General features: G+C 36.7%; 1 pseudogene; it reads right to left on the bottom strand.

The window, feature by feature from the left end:
- Positions 1-8,013, bottom strand: part of LOC104855656 — a 31,688-nt pseudogene that overhangs the window by 16,797 nt on the left and 6,878 nt on the right.

The following is an 8,013-nucleotide window of genomic DNA, read 5'->3' as shown; positions in this document are numbered from 1 at the left end:
GAGATAGAGAGAGAGAGAGAGAGAGAGAGAGAGATTTTATTTGTTACAAATATATTATTGATTGTTACAACCTGGTTTTACAGGTTAAATAAAAAAATATTTGTCAAGATAATTGAATGCAAACTTTTAGTTTGGGTAGTCTCCTGTTGGTGAATAATGAAGCACCTGCTCAGAAAAATTTATTCTGGTCTTTGTTCTCTAATGGGAGCCCCAGTATTTGTCATAGCCTCATGGGAAGAGATATCCCCAGTAAATATCCCTGATGTTTTTAATATGCTGTTATAAAAAATTTGCAGTGGTTATCATCAAAGGGTTGAGTTCTAAATATGTTATTGTGATATGTTTATATTGGTCATCTTCAAAATATAAAATTTTCTGTGAAAAAATAAGGTGTTATTAAAAAAGATCCTTTTGGTACCAAGCTACATTACAAAACATAAGATTTCATATAATTGTAATAATTATTACTACTTTTCTGGTGTATAAAATTTATTCATGTTTTCTGACTATACAGGTATTACAACATATTGTTTATGGCAATAACCTTTTGATTCAGGTATTCCCCCTTCTCTTCTGCTCCATCTACTCATGATTACAGGTACATTTATAGGCCCATACATTTTCCTTACATGGGATCTTCTCAAAGGGTAATAAGTAAGAGTTTCCTGGGGTTTTTTTATGTGTTTTTCGAGGGGAGTGAATACATTTAACAATGGCTATTTTATACTAAGATACATATCTAAATTTGTTACAAAGATAATGTTAGCATTATTGTCATGCTAAAATATTATTACGTGTGGCTCCTGATTTAAAGTTCTTTTCTCTTACTATTCTACAGGAAATCAACTACAAGGACAACCATGATTGATTAAATTAAAAGTTCTCTAACTATATTTTAGATTCCAAAATGGTTGCTGTCCAGATAAAATTATAACAGTTAAGCTCATTGATCCTACACTACTAATGTCACTGATCTTCTCTTCTGGGTGTTCAACCACAAAAGTGCAGACCAACACCAGAAAGGTAACTTGGCTAAGAAGATGGCCATTACTTTGGCCCTGGCCCTCCAAGGTCATCAAAGATCAAGGGTATGAAGGATCCTTTTCTACAACATCTTATATCTTTGGTAAGTCACCCAATGTCCTGAGCAGGGAGATTGCTGGACATCAGAGGTCCAATATACTGTATGCCAATGGAGGGTCACAAAGAGGAAAAATCTTCCATGCTTTCACTGAAAACAACATGGTCAAGCATGGCTTTGACCCATCCTGACAGCTGACACTGACAGAGGAGCTGGGTGATTCTATGCATGGTTCCAAAATAATGTCTCAAGAGAGTTAACTGAGCTTGATAAATAGCAAGATGTTCATGTTGATTAGCACAGGTCTCACTTTAACTTGGTCTTAAACAACCAGCAGAAAAGAATAATGAAGTACAAAATAATGCCATAGTAATAAAGCTAGGTTTGAAAAGGGACTCCAGTTACTGACTCCTCCTGTTTATTTCCAGTTCTACTATATGGGAAAGATTACATCTCTAGACTATCCCATGTGTAAAGAAAGGCACAGTACATGGGCCTGCCAGACATTAAAAACATACTGAGAATCATTAAAGCAACAATAGGAGGAGATAGAAGAACAGCTCGTAGCAAAAGCCTATGAAACACCACCCCTATTTTGATTTGTCCACACAGAAAAAAGCTGCTAAGACAAATAAAAGACTCCTGTACCTCTTCAACAGCACCCTGCTTAGTGTGCCAGGCAACCAAACTGAGTGCTGGATGTGCCTGTCACCCTGATTCCAGCCCCATGTCCCCATACAAATTTCCATTAACTGGATCCCTTTGTAAATCATTAAAAACCCTCCACACATGGTGATTGTACTTGTATAAATTCATCCATCATAAATTAGTATGACTCTACCCCTTGTCCTAAAGTTATTCATATTTCTAAGTCAGATATAACCTGCCTCCCTAAGGGTTTACGTCTGCATTTTCCCAAGCCTTTTGCTGTCTCAACACCACGCAGTCTTCCCTCTGTTATGTAGGCTTCCTTAGCCCTCCCCTCACAATTTATACAGAAACTCAGTTATTACAGCAATTCTTGCCCTCACAACAGCCACCTATCCACTACCTTAATAAGTGCACTCTCCCTGTACTTCCCTATCTGATGGGAGCTGGTATACTGGCCGGAATTGGCACCGGGGTGGCAGGAATCTTGACATCACCATACTTCTATTACTCCCTATCCTGAGAGCTAAAAGAAGATATAGAAAAGGTAGATGACTCTGGTCACCTTGGAGTCCCACATCAATTTGCTGGCTGGAGTGGCACTGCAGAATAGACTGGCCCTCACCAAAATAACAGCAGAAGAGGAAGAACAGGCCTCCTATTAGGGGAATGAATGTTGCTACTTTATAAACCAATCATCTGGCATTGTTGGGGACAAGGTAAAGGAGTTCAGGGAGTGCACAGAAAAATGGAGATGAGACCTAGACTGACTACACTCTCTGCCAGGATACTTTGACCAATAGCTTCCATGGCTTCTTTCTTTCCTGTGTCCCCTCACTATTCTCTGCATAATCCTACTATTTGGACCCTGTCTATTCTGTTGTTTTCAAAATTTCTTGCAGGAGCAGCTGCCAGCCTTTACCAACCAGACAGTTGGTGAACTCATCATGGCTGTTTACCAGCCCTTGCCATGGAGGATCGTACCACTGTCACATGAAACTCTATCTATCACTCCTGACTCTTGCCAATGCCCCTTGCCAGCAGAAAGCACACACAGAAAAGGAGACTTTAACCCCTATTCCATAATAACAAGAGTCTGGAATGACACAGTTCTCTGCTAGATGGCCCTAACCCTACATCGTAAATGGCTCTTTCCAGCAGATAATAAATCACTCTGGGGAAACAAAGACCCAACTTTTCCACCACAAAGCTGTCCCACTTTTAGGCCTTCCCATTGGGCAATTCAATCCTACCAGTGGATTTAAACCTCACCTCTGGCTGTACCCAAACTTCTACCTCCACTATGCTCCCCTCCCTCTAACCCCTTGCCCAACCAGCCCCTGACGGCTGCTCTCACCATTGTTCTAGATAGCCTGGCACCCTATCCTTTACATCCCATCCCCTTAATAAAAGTCTGGTTTTGGGAGTTCGTGTCTCCTGCTCAATTCCCATCCTTTCATTCTGCTCCCCTCACCTCTAACCAGAATTTCCCATCAAGCTCAGCTTACTGAATTCTAAAGCTGCTTCTTTAGCTGCAAACATTTCCAAACTTCTCCAAACCAGTTCTAAAAGATTCTGAACCAAATGGTCACGTATCGTTACAGCACTATCCCTATTTCTCTGTTACCAAAAATCTGTCTTAGTTACATTATTCATTATTGGGAGACACATCTAACACCCATAAATTAAAGGAGGAAAGATTTATTATAACTCACAGTTTGTAGATGTTCCAGTCCATAGTTGGTTGGTTCCCAAGCAGAATGGCATGGTACAGTGGCATGGTAGAGGAGGTATGGCAGTCAAAAAGCAGAGTGCTCAAGAGAAGAGGAACAGAGATAGATCTTTCCTGACCCACAACCCCAGTGACCCACCTCTTCCAACCAGGCTTAATCTCTGAACATAAAATTTAACTATAAACTCACCAGGAGACTGATCCATTGATGAGTATCACACAGCGATAATCTAATCACTGCCCAAAAGTTCCACTTATGAACATATAAGGATTTGGGGCAACATCTAGATATAAACCATAACAGTATTAAAACTATTTCAACAGAGAAAAGTCAATGGCCAATGGATTAACTGCTGAATTTCAGAGAAGAACTAATGTCAGCACTACAAAATCTTCTATGAATTTCAGAGAAATATTGCTAAACTCATACTATGAAGCCCACATTACTGTCATAAAAAAAGTCAAGAGCTCAACAAAAAAATGAAAATGACAGGCCAATATCCTTGATGAAATTAGATGTAATTATGCTTAATAATATAGAGTGGTGCCTCAGTCTGTGAACATAATTTTTTCTACAATATTGGAAAAGATTGCCACATATGTGGTTGTGTGGGAAAGAGGGCTAAGGTTGTGTTTGTCAGTCAATTCAGAGTTTGCAAACAAAAACACAATTTTGCCACATACTTAGGTTTTCAAACAAAATCATTCATGATCTGAGGAATCTCTATATTCCCAGAAAGAATGCAAAAAAATCATTAAACAGATCATGCCAAGGTCAGTTTAATCCCAGGATTAAAGGATGGTGCAATATATGTAAATCACTAAAAGTAATACCTACATAGACTGAAGCAAGGAAAAAAAATCACATGGTCAAGTCAGTAGATACATAGAAAGCCTTTGACAAAATTCAACAGGTGCTCTTGTTAGAAACTCTAATAAAATATGTATAAAAGGATCTTACCTCAAGTTGATAAAAGCTTTTTATGACAAATGTACTTCCATCATCATAGAAAAAGGAGAACTTGGGCTGAGGATTTAGCTCAGTGGCACTATGCCTCCCTCACAAGCACAAATGAGTTCAATCCCTGGTACCAGAAAAAAAGGTAAGTCATGAATCATTGCCTCTAAAGTCAGAAATTAAAAAAGGTTGTTTACTCTCAATACTCCTCTTCAAACTAGTATTTGAAACTTTATCACAGCAATTAGGTAAACAAAACAAAGGTGATACAAACATGAACAGAACAAGTCAAACAATATTTATTTACAGATGATATGGTCAATTACATGGAAGACCCAAAAAGTATCACCAAAGGTAATAAACAAATTCAAACTACAAACTCAATACCCCAAAGTCAATAGCATTTGTGTACACCAACAAGGAAACCATTGAAGAAGAATTCAGGAAAACAATTCTATTTGCAGCAGCTTCAAGAAGATCAGAGTGAGATAACTGACAATGTGAAATAGGAAGAAAAGGGCCAAAGGTGTAGGGGAAGTGGGAAGGGTTGGGGAAAGGGAATAAGGGAAAAGAAAAAAAAATGAGAAAATGAAAAAATGGAAATAAAGTGTTTGTAAATGGGGAGAGGAGGAGGGGTGAAGGGAGGGCAGGGACAAGGGGAAAAAATGAGAACCAAGACCTGTCATGTAAAGGTACAAGATCCCAGTAATGAATATAACTGTACTGTATCCCTAAAATGTACCAATAAACTCAATTAAAAAAAAAGAACAATCCTTTGGAATCAATTTAATCAAAGCAGTGAAAGCCTTCTGTAATGAATACTATAATACTGTGAAGAAAAGGATTGAGATCAGTAAAATTGAAATTCTTCTTCTTCCATATTCAGGCAGGATCAGTATCAACAAAATGGCCATACTGCCAAAAGTGATATATAGATTTAATGTAATTCCTAAAAATGTCAACATTTTTTAAGAAAGCTAAAAATAAATAATAAATTTATATAGAACCAGAAGAGATACAAAATAACCAAGGTAATCTTGATCAAATAGTGCAAAGTGAGTGGCATTATAATTCTGAATTTCAACTTATAATACAAAGTTATATTAACAAAAGAAGCATGGTACTGGCAAAAGTAGTCATGTAGATGAATGGAGTAAAATGGAATACACATAATCAACCCCATGTACCTTTACCTATCTGATACTTGACAAAGATGCTAAAAACAGATGTTTGAGAAAAGAAAATCTCTTTAACAAGTGATCCTGGGAAATATGGTTACTAATGTGTAGAAATATGGTTACTCATGTCTCTCACCTGTAATCAAATCAAATCAAATTAGTCAAAACCTACATATAAAAACAAAAGCACTGGAACTTTGGGGAGATAAAATAGGAAAACTCTTTGAAGACAGGCATATTCAAGAACTTCCTGAATGCAACTCAAATAGCACAAGAAATAATACCAAGAAAAAAAAATAGCATTATGTCAAATTAAAAACTTCTGCACAACAAAGGAAATAACTAACAAAGTGAGGCGATAATTTACAAAATTGGGGAAAAAATTTCATCAACTGCTCCTCTGAAAAATTCAACATCTTTGTACACCATGGAAATGCCAATCAAAGCAACTGTGAGATTCCATTAAATCATCAAGGCCTCAGACACAGGAGGAAGAACTACTGCTGGTGAGGGTACTGAGGGAATGGAACCCTTCTAGATTGTAGGTGGGAATGTAAACTAGCATAACCACTACAGAAAGCACTATGGGGACATCTCAAAAAACTAAAAAAAGAAATTCCATTTGACCAAGCTATACCTATTTCTGAAATAGTTGAAGACATTATACTACAATGACACATTCATATCTACGTTTATGTCAGGACAATTAACCATAGCTACTATGGACGCAACCTAGGTACCCATCAATAGAAGCACAGATAAAGAAGTTATATAGGCCTGAGCGTGGTTGCACACGTGTGTAATCCCAGCACTCAGGAGGCTGAGGCAGGAGAATCGCTGTGAGTTCAAGACCAGCCTGGGCTACATAATGAGTTCCAGGTCAGTCTCAACCACATAGTGAGACTCTGTCAAAAAAAAAAAAAAAGAAGTTATATAGGTAAAGGTAAGAGTATCAAAATTGATTACACTGTTACACATACATATACATACCTATACACATATATACATATACATATACACATTTCCCAAAATTAACACAATTTTTAATTACCATAACTTATGGCAAAATAAAAGAAAACATATTATATCCACAGGTCACATAACTCACCAAATGTAAAGAAGAGAAGAAGGACTTTGTATTGTTCTGACATTATCTGTGCTGATTTCTCTTCTAATAAGGAGAAATAATTCATTTTGCACTTGTGTAAATAAATTTACTATATGTAATTAAATACAAGATCCAAACCATATATACAATAATATATTTAAAAAATAAGTTTGTATATTTTTCAGTTTAACTTACAATGTGTAACAGGGAAAAGTACCATGCATTACAAGTCATCAAGGATTCAGAGTTAAACTCTCATTAACTTTTACCATGCACATGACAAAATTACTAACATTGAAAATAATACCCGACACCAAATATTAGCAAAGCTGTATACAGCAACAAGAACTCATATATATCATGAATGAAAATATACATGGTAAAACCCTTTTGCAAAATTCTGTGGCAGTCTCTATTAAAGGTAAACATGTAGCTTAAATTCCTAGGTATGTACCTACGGAGAATGTATGTCTCTAGTCACAGATAGATATACACAAATATGCTCATAATACTCAAAGCAACTCAATTCACAATGGAGAAATTTGAAAGCAATTTTTATGTGTATCAACAATGGGATAAATAATTATTACTATAATAGAATACTGCCTAAGCATTAAATAATGAAATTCATGTAGCAATATGGATTGGTCTTATAGACATAATCAAGAGTAAAAGTGGGCTGACACAGAAGAATGCCTTCAGAAAGGCAACTTTCAGGTGCAGTTCAAGACCAAGCCTAGTGATTATATCTGGTACAGCAATTTCAACTGGAAAGGAATATGAGAAAGCCATTTGCTTTGCTGAATGTATCCTATATTTTGACATAGGGTGTGGATGCATGGGTCTATACACATGTAAAAAATCTATGAAGATATACAATTAAGAATATTGCCATATTTTAAAAGTTCTCCATAAAACTTCCAAATTGACAATCAAGCCTACATGGTCATTGCTGAAAGGTTCCAGAAAACTTGCTTTTAAAATTATTTCATTTTGTCATTTGCTTTTTATTTTAATTTACACAAAGATTCCTAGGTTATGCTTCTGGCCTCAGTTTCATTATAATGTCACTCAGAAACTTTGGCGGTAGAAAAAGAGTTCATGCTTCAAAGTGTCATGTCAGTAACAGGTACATATTAAGACACTATTGAGCTGGGTTTGGTGGCACACGCCTGTCATCCCAGTACTTGGGAGGCTGAGGCAGGAGGATCACTGTGAGTTCAAGACAAGCCTGGGCTGCCTAGTAGTTTCAGGTCAGTCTCAACTACATAGTGATTCCTTGTCTCAAAAAAAAAAAAAAAAAAAAAA

Source organism: Fukomys damarensis, unplaced genomic scaffold, assembly GCF_012274545.1.
Source record: "Fukomys damarensis isolate Sample0158 unplaced genomic scaffold, DMR_v1.0_HiC HiC_scaffold_39, whole genome shotgun sequence".
NCBI lineage: Eukaryota > Metazoa > Chordata > Mammalia > Rodentia > Bathyergidae > Fukomys > Fukomys damarensis.
Note: the sequence above shows the minus strand (reverse complement) of the source record. Positions and strands in the feature narration are given on the sequence as shown.